This window comes from Rhododendron vialii, chromosome 3a, assembly GCF_030253575.1.
Source record: "Rhododendron vialii isolate Sample 1 chromosome 3a, ASM3025357v1".
Lineage (NCBI taxonomy): Eukaryota > Viridiplantae > Streptophyta > Magnoliopsida > Ericales > Ericaceae > Rhododendron > Rhododendron vialii.
The window spans coordinates 11,926,745-11,944,765 of NC_080559.1; the positions used below are offsets into that span (position 1 = coordinate 11,926,745).

General features: G+C 38.0%; 1 long non-coding RNA gene across 2 annotated transcripts; it reads left to right on the plus strand.

Moving 5' to 3' along the window:
* Positions 1-5,198: 5,198 nt before the first annotated feature.
* On the plus strand, positions 5,199-12,925 carry LOC131321023 (uncharacterized). 2 transcript variants are annotated; one of them, XR_009198447.1, is made up of 3 exons: positions 5,199-5,433; positions 7,817-7,899; positions 12,640-12,925. It is a non-coding gene; the product is annotated as an uncharacterized LOC131321023 (long non-coding RNA). The 2 variants fall into 2 exon arrangements; XR_009198448.1 differs by lacking the exons at positions 5,199-5,433; positions 7,817-7,899 and adding an exon at positions 10,017-10,256.
* The last annotated feature ends 5,096 nt before the right edge of the window (positions 12,926-18,021 follow it).

Sequence of the window (18,021 nt, forward strand, 5' to 3'; positions counted from 1 at the left end):
ACCCATGAATACTCTCAACTAAGAGGTCAGTTACTGGGGTTAGTTCAGTTGGTCACACTTGCACTATACATTTACAAGTTACAATTACAATCAACTGAATTAACCCCTGTTAGTTTATTAGTGATAATTTCTTATTATTTAGTTGCGTATTGTCAGAATGCTGGTAGAGGTAGACAATCATATTTTTTATGTCAATCTTTAGAAATATTTTCATTAAACTTAATTGACATGATGTAATAAATTTATCATCAATATTTATGTTTGAAAATGTAGCTAAAGCATATCACATTCGATTTTAGAGCAGTAACCTTGTATTGTATTTTAGAGCAGTAACCTTATATATATTTTGTCTAACATTCAAAATATTTTGGTACTAGGGAAATACTAGTACTACTCAAAATAGCGGATATTTTACGAATTAGATTCCCCAAATACATATAAAATTATTCATTGGTTATGGTTACCGCCACCTGATGCTATTATACCATTCTCTATTAAACATTCTTGCGAGGTACATGGGCAGAGTCATGTACACCTTTTTCTGAAGATCGCTACCTTACGACATTGGTGGTGGAGAAGTTACATACGTTTATCATGGGCCTCGCAAGAATATGCAGCGGAGAAGGGTGTTGGGGCACTACTTCAACCTAGCATTGTGCCAAGACCAGTGAATAATTACTCGTTTAAGAGTACATGATTGTGCACGGAGAGGTCTATTCATGCAAAGATTCTAACCGTCTGATTTTGATCTATCTACACGTGAAGGGTGAAACAGCCATCATTGTGATCCCAGTCGTCATAATCTTAGAGAATCTCAGATTTTGTCACCAATGACCCACACCACCACATGAGACTTGTGCCGACCACCAATTAGTTTTTATTAGCAAAGAAAGATTTTCATACTATTAAAAAATAATACAAAAAAAAATCATGTAGTAATACATTAGGGAGCATCATGCACAGACGGTTGTACCTCATCTATCACAAAAGAAAAAGACAAGACCCTTTACTCCATTAGAGAATAACCATTATCGCTGCAGTAGCCTCGCCCTTACACTCAACGACAAGAGCTTACTCCAACTACGCTTGCAACAATGCGAATGACAAAGCCAAAGCCTGTTCGCTCACTTGATTCGGCCTTAAGAACTAAAAAATCATAAGAGAAGCAAGGTCCACAAAAGGTTGGGAAGTCGTACGCCCGGTTCACCAGGTTCTACCACGGAAGGACCCAATCCTAGTCAAAATCAAAGTTTGATCCTGGCTCAGAAGGAACGCTAGCTATATGCTTAACACATGCAAGTCGAACGTTGTTTTCGGGGAGCTGGGCAGAAGGAAAAGAGGCTCCTAGCCCCTTAGTGTGGTCTTGTAACCATTGTCTGCCTTGTGGAGACCTCTTGGATGCACTACTCAACCCCGCGTTTCATTCGGCCTTGTGTCAATCGTGTCTCTTGGGCGTATTGGTAGGGCCGCACGCCTGTAGTGTTTTGGCCTAAATCATGTATTGCGCGAGCGCAAGTGTGAACGCGAGTGTACGACCGCGATTATGAAAATATCTTTCAAAAACATCCTAAATCACTGAAATTGAAATAATAATTGTAACGACCCTAAATTTTTTTCAAATAAAAATTGTAACGTTAAAATTTGAATTCAATAATTAATTAGATTGAATAACTAAAATACATTATCATGTGTATAATTGATATTACTTGCAAACTTGTATAGGATATATATTATGCTTTAGATGTACATGGATCCATACTCATCCCTTATCCTTCCTACCTATACCCTAAAAACTCTAACTAAAATTTTATCCAAACAAAACCATACTTACTTCCCTCGTTCCCACACTCCATTCCCCACCCCTCCTCTACAAAACTAACTCCCTCCCCACTCTCTCATATTTTCCGGCAGAGAGAGATCATCTCTCTCATCCTCCACTATCTCCTTCTTCTTTTCTTTTTCTTATTTTGCCGAGAGAGAGAATTAATACATTGTAGTCGATATTCTATTTTTTTGTTTGTTTGTGTGTTGTCCTTCTTCTAATTTTCCGAGAGGGAGAGAAGAGTGATTGTGTGGGCAGCGTGCCCTAAAAAAGGCAGATCGATGAGCGTGCTTTTTTGGCAGACGAGCGCTCAATGCAGAATCGCCATTTGGGTTTGAAGGTCCGACACCCAGTGAACCGAACTTGAAACGCTCGCTGCGCTGTTTATTTTGAAAAAGGTGAAGGCACCAGTCCGTCATAATCATATCTGGGTTCGGGAGCCAGGTTACGAGAGGGGAAGGGTTTTAAGGCACCCCTCTCGCCCAATCCGGAGATCGGTCTCTTCTTAGGCATTTGCGAAAACGTTTGCGATTTTGTTTGATTAATAAATTCTTTAGCCAATTAGGAGTGGGAAACAGTTTAATGGGGATTAAAACTGTAACATGTTTGCAGGATATGATAGATAGTATGCATGGATGAAATATTGAAAAATAAATGAGATAAAATCCAAAATTGCGACCGGATATCAAAACAGTGTGCCTTTGTATGAATTTGACACAGACAATAGCCAACTTGCATGCATGGATCTATGTGCGTGCAAGCAAACCATCGCGCGACAGACCCATAGTCCCATACAATCGCGCGCGAGTTGATATCCCACTAACAGGTTGAATTTTATTCCCTTCTGGGCTCTGGAATGACCAATGCTCACCCAGGACAAACCAAGCAGTTCATAGGCAGTACTAAGCAGTTGTAATATGCAGTTTAAAGGCTGAAAAAGCCCTACAAATTAACAAAACACTCTATAAACAATGTGGGGACAAAATAATGGCCTAAAGCCAAGCTACCCGTGCAAGGCCAGCCACTGGTCAGAGGCAGTCTGGCGCGCGATGGTTGCGCTCTGGCATGCAATTGTCGCGCCCTAGCGCGCACGGGATTGAACCAGACCAGTGCTTGGTTTACATGTTTCTGGGTTCTAGGACAAATCCAGAATGATCCCAGGGGTACTCCATAACAGCAGAAATACATATTGAACTACAGCTAACATTTCTAACAAAGGAAAGCAGTAAACTGGTTGTTTATATGCTTGCAGTGGCCTATATGTAAGTAAATACACAAAACAACAAAGACAGCAATCTCCCCGCGGACCAGCGCGCGCAGCCACAGAGTGTCGCGCGCATATATGAGTCCGTCGCGCGCTGGTTCTTGCCTCTACGGTTTTTGAAACCTTGCCAGCTTTAGGACCAGGACTTGTATTAATTACCAACCTTGGCCCTGCCAGCCCCCCTTAGGGATCAGAACAGAAAAACAGTAGGTATGCTATACCTTTAGTTTGAGTTTGAAAGAGTGCTTGAGCTTTGAAATTTGAGGTTGAATGCTTTTGGGTGGTAGAAACAAGATGGCTTGTTGCTCGGTATTAGGGTGTGAAAATGGTTGTGGGCTATTGAATCCCTTTTGAAAAACTTGAACCCTTTAAATGGATGAACAAAGAGGGTATTTATAGGGAGAGAGGAAGGTAGATCTGGTTGGTGTAAGGAGAGGAATTCAGCTAGTCCACGAGGCTGGCTGAAGTTACTTGATGGTTAAGCTTACCAGCCAATAAAGGTGATGGGGATAGGCTTGGTCTGTCGCGCGTGGGAGTCAGTCTGGCACGCGATGGTTGCGCCCTGGCATGCGATGGTCAATGATCAAGCTTTGACTTTTGACCACCACCTGGCAGTTTGACCGGCACGCACGGGAGTCAGTCTGGCGCGCGATGGTGCTCCCCGGGGCGTGATGGTTGCGCATTGGTCAACGGTCAAGCTTTGACCATTGACCAACACCTGCCAAGTTGATCTATGCGCGCAGGCTTCAAATCAGTGCGCGTCAGTAGGGTTTTTGGCTTTTGAAGTGGCTTAGGCTAGGTTAGGTTTAAAGGTTTTGCAAACACTCAAAGCTCAAACACTCGACATGCCTGGGGTGTTCTTGATCCAATTCATTATCGGGGAATCAAAAACCGAAAGTAAACTAATTTGGAAGCCCAAATTGGGGTGTCTACAGATTGGAAAGGAAGGAAAGAAAGGAGAAAAAGAAGAAGATCGTCTGTTGCTGCCGCCGATCACCTTCATTATTTTTAAAATTCTAGCTAGAAATCCAAGGATCAAGGTACGTAGATTTTTCATTATCCCTTAACTCTAAGTATATTAAAATAGTTTTGTCGTAAATCGTGACTTGGATCAATCCCGTGCAAAGTGAAATTGAAACTCACACACATTTCGTTTGAACGAGTCGAACACCTTGCGTCCACGAGTCACAACCTTACTACCGTAACTTGAACTCATGCGTGATATAATCTAATCTTTTAATTGATCGGACAATTGGCATGATCTGACCTTGCGGGCGTAAACCTCAGTTCTGCTTTTGAAACTGTGTTAAATGTTAATGCTTTAATTATTGATTGGTGATGATATGTTTGAGTGTTGCCATGCACATAGCTAATTGCCGTTTCTGTTAAATTGATACTACTTGACTATATTGTTGTTGTAATAAAATAATCTCAGTGCATGTTATTTTGTTAACACATGTACAAAAGAAAACGATTTGTATAATTATATATGTAATGAGCTATAAAATCTTGTTTTGAAATCACTAGGGTGAAAGACTTATAAAGAAGTTAATGACATCTAGAAAATTTTAAATTATACATCTAAAAAAAGAATAAAATAATTGTTCAACGAAAATTTGTAAAATCAAGAACCTATTTAAATTACACTATGTAAATTAGTTAGTTTAGTAATGATTAGTAACAGTCATTTTACGAAAAGAGATCCTACTTGTTTAGGAATGAAAAAGTTGCATTATTATTTGTATAAAAGATATTTTCTTTTGTAAAAGAAATGTAGATTTAGAAGATAATAGATGTCAAGTTCAACTGATACTTTATCTAATTATTTTTGTAGTGTAATCAAATCAAAGTCTCTTTTAGTAAAATCACAAGATAAACTCTAGAGCTTGCAAAGCTGTAGAGACCCGTAATTTCATCATTTAATTTTTGGTATTTATAATGCAATTGGTCTATAAAAAATAAAATGTATATATATATGAATTTAAGTTTTGAACAAAATGTTGTTAATGTGTGAGGGTGTATGAGTTGGGGGTTATAATGTGATGTTTGTTGAATAGAGGGGTGTTAGTGCATTGGGGCTATATGTATCAACACACACAAAGAGAACACTTCACTTTCCCCTTTTCTTTTTTTTAGCCGAAGCTCTCTCTCCCTCCTCCCTTTCTCTCGGTCTCCTCTCTCACTCCCTCAACCAAATTCTTGCTACTCCACCATCAATCCTTGAAAACCCACGCACATCTCTTCATCCTCGGCCCTCGGATCGCGTGGGAAGAGCTCGGTGGAGGCATATTTCGGATTTGGAGGCTAGGGTTTGGTTTGAGCTCAAAGCTTGGTCTTGATACTTGAGGTAGGGATCTCCTGCCTTCTTTATATGTGTTAAGTGTTGGTTTGATGTGCAAGGATTAAGTTTGATCATCTATTTTGAGTCTTGAATAAATCTAGTGTATGCTGAAAATTTCGTGGGTTCTGGTAATCTGTCTTTTTGGGGCCTTTCTGCTAGGAATTAATTTTTGGTATCTTCATAACTGTTAAAGTACGTTTCAATACGAAGATTTCGGTACCAAGATCATGCAAAACCGATAATCACACAATTAGTTATGAATTTTTGAATACTGGCTGTTTGCTGGATGTGCGAATCTGTGCGTGGCTGTCTTCTTTTAACTTTCTGGGCATGACGAACATGTTGGGTGGCTTTGGGTCTTTTACAGGAGGTGCATATTTAAGTTAAGAAGAGATTGGCATTGGAATCAATTAATTTGGTTAAGTATACAATTTTTGGTGAATTTCTAAAGCTGGGTTGGTTGATAGGTGCGAAAATGGTTGCGAAACTGTTTTTCTTTTGATTGTTGGGTTAATCTCCTCTCGTTTCTGAACCTGGGATTTTTACTGAGCGTAGGGCTTGTCGTGGTGCAACTTTTGGCTTTGGTTTTACTATTTTTGGGTTTAAGATGAAAGAGTTATGATTTTTTCAATCAATTTTACTTATTCCCGCGTAGAATCTGACAGCACCGGCGGACTTAGGTAAAATGGCCATAACTCCTAGCTCGGGACTCGAAACGACACACCGTTTGTTTTGGTAGAAACTAGACACATAGAGCTTTCCAACGATACATCCCATGCATCATGGGTATGTCCGAGCGATAACAGATTTGCATCCAAAGTTGACTTAAATCCTGCCTTTGTACCAGTTTTTACTGTTATGTTGGAGCTATAATTGAAAGGCCGTAGTTAAGTTACCCGAACTCCGTTTTTGATGTATGATCTATGGATTCAAAGGAGAAGTCTACTTTTCAATGGTTTAAGGGTCGTCCTTGAATTCATGTTGTTTAATTGGATATGGTCAAATGTAAATGATTAATTTCGCCAATTCGATATGAGGGGGATACGATGAGTTGATCTAGGTGACTAAGTGTTGGTTAAAGAGAACTAGAAGGGATAAAGTTGATGTTTTCATTTGAGATATGATGAGGTGGTAGGATATATGGATTTCAAGGAAAGGTTTGGGAATAAACTGGAATATGAATAGTGAAATGAATGGTCCGCTTAGGCTTTGATTGTTTGACTTGCTTCCATGAGAATGAGGTCTTATAGGATTGATTAACACGTCGGGTTACGTATTGACTAATGATTAGTTTGTTAATGAAATAGAAAATGAGAAGTGTAACAGTTGCTATGTAGATAAGTATGAGTTTCTTGCACGACATTTGTACAAACGATACAATTGAGAATGTGAACGATGCGTGAACTTTCAAGGCCTAACCTTCAAGGTGGGTGCTTGGCAGGGGAAGCGGGTCCCATAACGCCCGGCAGGAGCTAACGCTCGTATTGAATTTTCAAGGCCTAACCTTCAAGGTGGGTGCTTGGCAGGGGAAGCGGGTCCCATAACGCCCGGCAGGAGCTAACGCTCGTATTGAATTTTCAAGGCCTAACCTTCAAGGTGGGTGCTTGGCAGGGGAAGCGGGTCCCATAACGCCCGGCAGGAGCTAACGCTCGTATTGAACTTTCAAGGCCTAACCTTCAAGGTGGGTGCTTGGCAGGGGAAGCGGGTCCCATAACGCCCGGCAGGAGCATTCGCTCACGAGAACATAAATGAGAGTTTGAGGACGAAAGACAATTTTGAAGGAGGAGCAATTAATGTGGAACACCGATGACGCTATTGGTAACTTATGAGGAAATTCAAAGGAGTCATGTTCATTCTCTACTAGAGTTGTTATGTTTTGTTTACCTTAAAACATGGAGTTGTGGTGTATGAAAAGGATTTGGGATTTGGGATTTACGGGTGAGTTTCCTTATTGTCGAGGTGCGGTACTATTCGATGTGTCATTGTTATTTCGTACTCTAACTATGCATAGTGTGTGTATTTTTGGTGAGAGGTTGGCTCGTTATTTGAGACAAGAAAAATGATGCTTCCATTAAAGAACTCAGATTAACCTTTAGGTCTTTGAAATGTGTAAATGAAAAAAAAAAAAAAAGAGAGCAAGGATTGATTTGGGTAACGCCGTAACTGTAAGCTTAGATTTTAAAAATATTTGCGTGTGTAGGTGAGAGTGTCTATGTTTGAGAAATGGAGTTAAATACTTCCCAGCATGAGTATGGTATTTTGAGTTTCACTTTTGATAAAACAAATATGCTTTTGAAAAATGTTTTTCCTTGATGTCTGTCTTCACTTGTGCATATAATTTAGGTATGGATATCTCTACGAGCTAGTGTAGCTCATTCTATCCTTTCAGGTACTCGTCATGACACTTAGCTTGGATTGCATGGAGCGCATATTGAGACGTCTCTTGAGAGCTTCATTGGAATCATTAAGGAGGTGTTTTATCATCTAGTCTAATTCATGTTGTGTACTTTACTCACAATTGAAGGTTGTATCTTTTGGTTAGAACATATGTAAAGCTAGGTATAAACTCCTCTCTTTGATTATTGTGAAGCCCTTTTAATGGAATACGTTTGGGAGACTTTATGTTAAAAAAAAAAAAAAATTAGAGAGAAGAAGAAGAAGAGACTTTGATTCAACATTTTGGATTGGCTTGACATTTAATGGTAAATATAGTTGAGGAAAAAGATTTTGTTTACAGAAAATATATTATTATTTTAGTAGAAAATCGAGGGCGTGACAACTTGGTATCAGAGCATTTAGGTTAGAATACTTTGAGACCGTGGGGAGACACTTAGTCTCATGGGTCTAGTGTTTGCATTTAAGAGACCACTTAAGTGTGTAGGGGTGAATGACGTTCATTATCTAAGTGATTTTTGCATATATCTTTACGTGATTGGCGTAGTCATGTTGACCCTTGTATGGGAAATAAGAGAACCTGATCTATATTTTATGCCCTGTTCAATGCTTGACCAGTGTGTGGTTTATGTGAATAAAGTGTTTAGGTGATCACTTGTCTGCCGACTACTTGCTCATGTACTTTGTGCTATGTGGAATATATGCTTATGTGATCTTACCCGCTTGAAAGTTGTATGTCTGTATCTTTGGTGTGCTGCGTGCTCTAGAATTGTGGGCTTGGCTATGGGATTGGTTTGGGTTGTTATAATGATATAGCATTTGATTCGGATATGAGTTTGTGAAATCTTGTGGGGTCAATGACTGAGCATGACCTTTTCCTTTAGATGAAATACAAATGGAATGTGAAGTGTTGGATTAATCGGTCATTTATGTGATGGACCTGGTGAGTGATAGACAAATCATTACAAGAAAGGTAATGTGAGAATTGTGGAGTTAATTTGGGTCTTGGAGTACTTTTGGTTGACAAAGAAAACTTAAAGGTTTGAAGTACTTTTGGTGTTTCCCTATGAATGATATAAGCATGTGGTTGGTTATCAATTTTATTTGCTTTTAAAAAAAAAAAATAAATAAATAAAAATAAAAAAAATAAATAAATAAAGATCTAAGGATCTTCTTTCGGATATTCAGTTTGAAGTACGGCTGGCCACCGCGACTTCAGGAGTGAATATCAAGAATAGAAGCTTTTAGAAAAAAAGAAAAGAAAAGAAGGGATTTATCTTCTGCTATGGAACTGGATAAGGATAGATCACGTGATGCTATAGTTAAAGAGTTGTATCTCTTTGTCGATTTTATGCTTTCAAATATGGCATTATTCTGTTGTAAAGGGTATGCACGTCCAAGTAGCTCAGCTTGTTTTGCATCCTGTAAGTACGTGTCCATGTACCTTATTAAGAATTGAGAGCCACGGGGTAAAATGGTTAAACTCTTTTGAATTGAAATGCTTTCTATTTTTCTCATGAGATTAAGTTGGTACATGTGTCCCTAAAATTAAGGAGTACGATTTGGTGATGTTGTAAGATTAACTAAAACTCTAGTGTGAACCTGTGATTGATGTTAGTTTCATGTTGATTCTACACGGAAGGAAATGTTGAAATGAAAGATTAGGCCTTGAAAGGAAAGCTCGGATATGTAGAACATGATGGGGTTATTCTGGTGTAAGGATTGAGTTACAAAGAAAAGGAAAAGAGGAATCCATGTGAGTAATGAATGATGAGATAGAGGGAAGTATTTGGACTTGTTTTTCTTGTGATCAATGTAGGTCTCTTGGATCTAGATTTCGTGGTTGTTGACTTGTTGAACTTTCTCGGATGTTGTGCTACATGAGATGACGGTAGTGTTGTGCGTTTCAGGAGTGACATGACGTGGTTGACTTTGTTTATCCAAATTTCGAGGACGAAATATTTTTTTTTAAGGAGGGTAGGATGTAGAGACCCGTAATTTCATCATTTAATTTTTGGTATTTATAATGCAATTGGTCTATAAAAAATAAAATGTATATATATATGAATTTAAGTTTTGAACAAAATGTTGTTAATGTGTGAGGGTGTATGAGTTGGGGGTTATAATGTGATGTTTGTTGAATAGAGGGGTGTTAGTGCATTGGGGCTATATGTATCAACACACACAAAGAGAACACTTCACTTTCCCCTTTTCTTTTTTTTAGCCGAAGCTCTCTCTCCCTCCTCCCTTTCTCTCGGTCTCCTCTCTCACTCCCTCAACCAAATTCTTGCTACTCCACCATCAATCCTTGAAAACCCACGCACATCTCTTCATCCTCGGCCCTCGGATCGCGTGGGAAGAGCTCGGTGGAGGCATATTTCGGATTTGGAGGCTAGGGTTTGGTTTGAGCTCAAAGCTTGGTCTTGATACTTGAGGTAGGGATCTCCTGCCTTCTTTATATGTGTTAAGTGTTGGTTTGATGTGCAAGGATTAAGTTTGATCATCTATTTTGAGTCTTGAATAAATCTAGTGTATGCTGAAAATTTCGTGGGTTCTGGTAATCTGTCTTTTTGGGGCCTTTCTGCTAGGAATTAATTTTTGGTATCTTCATAACTGTTAAAGTACGTTTCAATACGAAGATTTCGGTACCAAGATCATGCAAAACCGATAATCACACAATTAGTTATGAATTTTTGAATACTGGCTGTTTGCTGGATGTGCGAATCTGTGCGTGGCTGTCTTCTTTTAACTTTCTGGGCATGACGAACATGTTGGGTGGCTTTGGGTCTTTTACAGGAGGTGCATATTTAAGTTAAGAAGAGATTGGCATTGGAATCAATTAATTTGGTTAAGTATACAATTTTTGGTGAATTTCTAAAGCTGGGTTGGTTGATAGGTGCGAAAATGGTTGCGAAACTGTTTTTCTTTTGATTGTTGGGTTAATCTCCTCTCGTTTCTGAACCTGGGATTTTTACTGAGCGTAGGGCTTGTCGTGGTGCAACTTTTGGCTTTGGTTTTACTATTTTTGGGTTTAAGATGAAAGAGTTATGATTTTTTCAATCAATTTTACTTATTCCCGCGTAGAATCTGACAGCACCGGCGGACTTAGGTAAAATGGCCATAACTCCTAGCTCGGGACTCGAAACGACACACCGTTTGTTTTGGTAGAAACTAGACACATAGAGCTTTCCAACGATACATCCCATGCATCATGGGTATGTCCGAGCGATAACAGATTTGCATCCAAAGTTGACTTAAATCCTGCCTTTGTACCAGTTTTTACTGTTATGTTGGAGCTATAATTGAAAGGCCGTAGTTAAGTTACCCGAACTCCGTTTTTGATGTATGATCTATGGATTCAAAGGAGAAGTCTACTTTTCAATGGTTTAAGGGTCGTCCTTGAATTCATGTTGTTTAATTGGATATGGTCAAATGTAAATGATTAATTTCGCCAATTCGATATGAGGGGGATACGATGAGTTGATCTAGGTGACTAAGTGTTGGTTAAAGAGAACTAGAAGGGATAAAGTTGATGTTTTCATTTGAGATATGATGAGGTGGTAGGATATATGGATTTCAAGGAAAGGTTTGGGAATAAACTGGAATATGAATAGTGAAATGAATGGTCCGCTTAGGCTTTGATTGTTTGACTTGCTTCCATGAGAATGAGGTCTTATAGGATTGATTAACACGTCGGGTTACGTATTGACTAATGATTAGTTTGTTAATGAAATAGAAAATGAGAAGTGTAACAGTTGCTATGTAGATAAGTATGAGTTTCTTGCACGACATTTGTACAAACGATACAATTGAGAATGTGAACGATGCGTGAACTTTCAAGGCCTAACCTTCAAGGTGGGTGCTTGGCAGGGGAAGCGGGTCCCATAACGCCCGGCAGGAGCTAACGCTCGTATTGAATTTTCAAGGCCTAACCTTCAAGGTGGGTGCTTGGCAGGGGAAGCGGGTCCCATAACGCCCGGCAGGAGCTAACGCTCGTATTGAATTTTCAAGGCCTAACCTTCAAGGTGGGTGCTTGGCAGGGGAAGCGGGTCCCATAACGCCCGGCAGGAGCTAACGCTCGTATTGAACTTTCAAGGCCTAACCTTCAAGGTGGGTGCTTGGCAGGGGAAGCGGGTCCCATAACGCCCGGCAGGAGCATTCGCTCACGAGAACATAAATGAGAGTTTGAGGACGAAAGACAATTTTGAAGGAGGAGCAATTAATGTGGAACACCGATGACGCTATTGGTAACTTATGAGGAAATTCAAAGGAGTCATGTTCATTCTCTACTAGAGTTGTTATGTTTTGTTTACCTTAAAACATGGAGTTGTGGTGTATGAAAAGGATTTGGGATTTGGGATTTACGGGTGAGTTTCCTTATTGTCGAGGTGCGGTACTATTCGATGTGTCATTGTTATTTCGTACTCTAACTATGCATAGTGTGTGTATTTTTGGTGAGAGGTTGGCTCGTTATTTGAGACAAGAAAAATGATGCTTCCATTAAAGAACTCAGATTAACCTTTAGGTCTTTGAAATGTGTAAATGAAAAAAAAAAAAAAAGAGAGCAAGGATTGATTTGGGTAACGCCGTAACTGTAAGCTTAGATTTTAAAAATATTTGCGTGTGTAGGTGAGAGTGTCTATGTTTGAGAAATGGAGTTAAATACTTCCCAGCATGAGTATGGTATTTTGAGTTTCACTTTTGATAAAACAAATATGCTTTTGAAAAATGTTTTTCCTTGATGTCTGTCTTCACTTGTGCATATAATTTAGGTATGGATATCTCTACGAGCTAGTGTAGCTCATTCTATCCTTTCAGGTACTCGTCATGACACTTAGCTTGGATTGCATGGAGCGCATATTGAGACGTCTCTTGAGAGCTTCATTGGAATCATTAAGGAGGTGTTTTATCATCTAGTCTAATTCATGTTGTGTACTTTACTCACAATTGAAGGTTGTATCTTTTGGTTAGAACATATGTAAAGCTAGGTATAAACTCCTCTCTTTGATTATTGTGAAGCCCTTTTAATGGAATACGTTTGGGAGACTTTATGTTAAAAAAAAAAAAAAATTAGAGAGAAGAAGAAGAAGAGACTTTGATTCAACATTTTGGATTGGCTTGACATTTAATGGTAAATATAGTTGAGGAAAAAGATTTTGTTTACAGAAAATATATTATTATTTTAGTAGAAAATCGAGGGCGTGACAAAAGCCACGAGTTAACCCTTAACGGTTTACCAACTTAAAGATTAACCCTATACTTAACTAAAGTGCGAAAATGAACCAAAGGTATGAAATAACTATTCAATCCTCAAATAATGGAAACTACTAAAATGAACCTATGTGAAATCCTAATGAAACCCAAAAGTCACAAGGATAAATTCGAATACTTTATGTGGAATTCTTTTGTCTTTTGAATTATCGATAATGTTATGTTTCATTGATTCTGCATGAATTGTTGTTATTATTTATCCACCTGTGATTACTTTGTTATGAAAATGTATCAAGATTATTGTGAGGTTAGATTGAACTTAAGCTAACTGAAGATGAGTGTGCGGTGGTTCAATTATCTTGTGTGGGTGGTGATATTGCTTTGTCGATTGAATTCAGAACGTAGAAAGAACATTAGGGACATTGGAGGAGTTGTGGACTTAGAGAACCTATGTATAAATTGTTCTGGTTAGAGCAAATTTACCAGTCACTAGCAAAAAATGCTAGTGAACAGTGCACATTTTACATTTTACCTTCTCACATCTCAATCACCACTCTACCAATGCTATCTATTTTACCAATCCTCTATTAAAATATTGGATTTCTACTTTTGTCATCTATTTCTTTTTCGTCGCTTGAGATCTTAAAACTATAACATCGAATCACCGATCGGTGTCGGAATTTCACAGAAACAAATCTTAGAGACGAATAGGCGCAGATAAAACAAGGATATTCCAATTGAGCTTTAATTTTTGAAAGGGTAGGAATAGATCTTGTAATAAATACTGCGTTCACTATTGATTGGTCATCCAATTTCATTGTTCTTGGAAGATAAAAATAGGTTTCTTTCACATATCTTGAAACAAGAATAAGCACAAATATATCTTGTAAAAAAATTGGGTTCATCACTGATTGGACATCAACAAAGTCAAAGAGAGAGAGAGAGAGAGAGAGAGAGAGAGAGAGAGAGAGAGAGAGAGAGAGAGAGAGAGAGAGAGAGAGAGAGAGAGAGAGAGAGGGGCGTTCTTGCACAGTAGAAGGAGGAGAGAGAGAGTGGGTGAATACGAATAAACAAATAAATGGCGGGTGTACAGTGCTTAGGTATTTGTAGCTAAGAACTGTAGCAAAATGTAAAATACATAAGGTTTACCTAAGCTGTTGCAATTGAGTTTTCTTCATTTTGGTTGGGTAAAATGACTAATTTGCTCTTTTTGCTACCTGATGTACATGCTCTTAGTGGAAAAAGGAAACATATAAAAAGTTGTGGGCTTAGGAGGATCTCGGGGGTAGTTTGACAAGATCTTGTGTGATCGGGGGTAGCTTGGTAGGATCTTGAGGGCAGTCTGAAATACCGAGGCAGGACCTCAGGTACTAAGGGTAGCCTAGCAGGACCTTGAGGGTACCCTGAAGGACCTAGAATTGTGAGAGTAGCCTACTAGGACTCCGCGTTATGGAGGGTAGCCTAGCAGGATCTGTATAGTATGATAGAAAATTATGATTTTGGAATCAGTTGATCACTGAGGTGTTGGAATTTATGAGTAGGATTAATGAGTAGTATTTATCTACTGAGTGTCAAAATTTATTTTAGTACCGTTTAGCCTTGCGTTTCATGCCAGGTATTCAGAAAAAGGGAGGTGATCAACACTTTCAAGAAGAGAACCCGGTTGTTGAGACTGAACAAGAAAAAGTTTGGAACCTGCATCAGAATTAGAGTTTTGCTCTATCCATTTTGTTAAATAAAGTTATCACATTTCTATATCCGTACCCTTAGATGCTCTGATTTATGTTTAGTACTGGATTTTCAGGTTCCAAGAAATGTAATCTTAAATGATTGACTTCTTTTGTAAAACTCATATTATGTTTTTCTTTAATTCAAATTTTAAGACTCCCACTGTTAAATTTTGCTTTGAAGATTAATTAATCTAAATTCATTTTAAAATTTTATTAAATCAATTGAAAATGAATGAATTAATATTTTTGAAAAATTGGGTGTTACAATGATGATTGACAGCATAAGCGCAAGGGATCATGATCGAGGAGTCCTACTTATAGATATTTTGTTTTCCTGATGTGGTCTTGTTTAAAGATTATGTGACTAAGATTGTTCATGGAGTAATGTGGTTTTGCTAGCTTGGGCTGGTAGTCTGTGACACCAAACGAAGAGCCTATTGTATTGGGCTTTTGGAGAAAGAGAAAATTACAAACCAATGATGGAATTAACTTAAATAAGTTAGTTAATTTATTTTGTCTTTATTTAATTAGTCAAGTTTTAAATTTCTGTGGATTATTGATTCGTCTCGATAAGAGCAATTAAAAAAGTAAAAATTATTGTAGAGACTCGTAAATTATTCTATTTTCTTTAATCGCTTAAATATGTGGAAGATCGTATCTTGATTAAAGTATATGTTTATTAATGACGTTATACGAATATGCCTACCGTTATGTATCGGACATTCGGAGAATAGTTGAACTACTAGTTTTGATATTGTAATGATGTGTGGGAAGTATTGGTAACAATCGGGGTTTGATTTGTTGAACGTTGGCAAAAAAATTCAAATTTGTCCATGGTGTACATGTACAGCTTTTCCCAGTATAGGTACACCTCGACCAGAAACTGTGCAATACTGAATCTTCTGGGTACATGTATCGGTACCATCATTTTCCAGTACCGGTACACCCTGTAAAATTATGAAATTTCAGCACGAGATTCAGACCACTATAAATATACCTCTTTGCCATTTTTCACACCCAAACCCACAAAATAACCCTAGAAACACCTCCTCTCACCTAACCCACTCCAATCTCACTCAAATCCTTTGATTTCTACCTCAAATCTTTAAGATCCAAAGGATTCCTACCTCAAATTCACTTGATTTTTGCATTTGGTGAACAAATGGTAAGTTTTGTGTTGTTGCTCTCACTCCTTGGCTCTTATCCACGTTTTTTTCTCTCTCCTCTCAATCACTTGTTGATCCTTGCTTGTTTATCTTGTTTTTGGGTTATATTCTCTCTAAATCTTGTAGCAAAACTTGGGTGGAGCTCGTTCTTGGTGGATTCGAGCTTATAACTCTTGGTAGACTTAGAGTTTTGCTCAAAACCCAGTTTCGTAGGGATTTCTCTCTTTTTCTACATGTTATATGGTGATTACGTGCGATATTTGTGATTGATTGCTATATATGGCTTGTGTGGAATACCTTAGGGTTCAAGGATTTCAAATCCTTATGAGTGATGTATTTTTGTCTTGATATTTGTGATCCATGAGTTATTTATGACGTGTTAGATAATGTTGTTGTGTGTGGAATGAGTATATGGTGCCGGTGTTGATAGTGATGATAATGTGGATGACGTTGTGTAGTTGAATGTGGAGTTTATTGTGACGCAAGGGGTGAAAACACAAAATCGCAAGGGGTGGAAATACGTTGGAAGAAGAGTGTGTGTGTGTGTAAATGACGGTCTGATGCTTGTATATAGTATCAGCATGTGTTATTTTGGACTTGCCATTTAGCTTGATTCACGGTATTCGCGTTCATCATCTCATTAGCATATAGATTTCGTAGAGATTTTCCTATTGGGCTAGTGTAGCTTAACCCAATCTTTCTTTTTAGGTCTAAACGCTGGACAATAGTTTGCGTGCATCGTATGCTTGGAAGTGAAAGACATTTTGGAAGCTGATCATATTTAGTTACTAAATCATTTTTATAATTGACTTTCTTTTAGATAAAGATGGATTTGTAACTATTCATTAAAGAATTTCCTTTTCACTAAAACGTTTGTAAGTTATTAACTTGTTGGCATTCGTATTTAAGCTTATTTCGGGGCCAGTGTGCCAAGAATGTATATCTCTTAACTTAGGGACTTGATTTGTAAGTTAAACAGGTGGGAACTCCTTTCGGGTATTACTTTTTTTATGCGAGGATCCTTGATCGAAATGGTTTATTTATTTATGTTAAAAATCGAGGGCGTGACAATTGTAATCAAAACTTACATTCATTAAATTAAAATAAAAAATAAGCTGGAAAAAATCTGTGATTTGTTAGGTAGATTATCAACAAGTCGGAAACAGGCCCAAATTTGACGGGAATGGCATTCAACAAGTTGTTTGCAAGCAGTTTTCCTACTATGCTTCCAAGTGGTATGAGAGTATGATGCTCCCAGCAAAATATTGGTACTTTACTTTTCTACTAGTATTGTTTGAGAGAATGAGCCTGGAGGTTTTCAAGTATTGCTTCCGGTATAAAATTGTAGGGCTGCACATGGTCCGGATCGGATTCCTATGAATCGAATTCTAATCCGTGAATCATGATTTTTAGAAAATGCAATCCGTGTTCGAACCAAAAGTCTCACGGTTCAGTTCCGATTTTATCCACGGATTACATCAACCAAATTCTTCATAACCTGTAAATACTTAATTTCATATTCAAAAAACGTAAAAACCTAAACACATAGATATGACTACTGGCTGCACGAAAAAAGTAGTGAGATCCACTTCAGCACTCCTTCTCTGTCTAGTTCAATAATAAGAAATATAGACCTCGTTCGTTTAAGAATTTTGGATAGTTATCCAAATTCCAGAGCATTTCACGAATTATAAAATCCATTTAGTAAATGCTAACCTTGTATGCTAATTAGTTAATACAGTATAAGGCAGATATCAGATTCCACAACTATCATTAATCTTGTATTCCACTTCCAACAACCTAAGCTTCTTTATCAAAGTGTATCAACTACCCAAGCATTACATATATTTTATATAAAAATATTCAAAATTATGCTAACTATTTACTATATATTACATATACACTAAACATATTTTTATTTTTGAATTTTTAAATATGTTACTGTTTGGTTCGGTTAATCCACGGTTTTGAAATTAAAATCCAACCCTAATCCGTATCTTACAGTTTCCTGATTTTCGAATCCTTGTCCGGACTATTAATCTATGGACAAAATCTAAAAGGTACGGATCGGTTCGATCCGGACGTGCTTCACG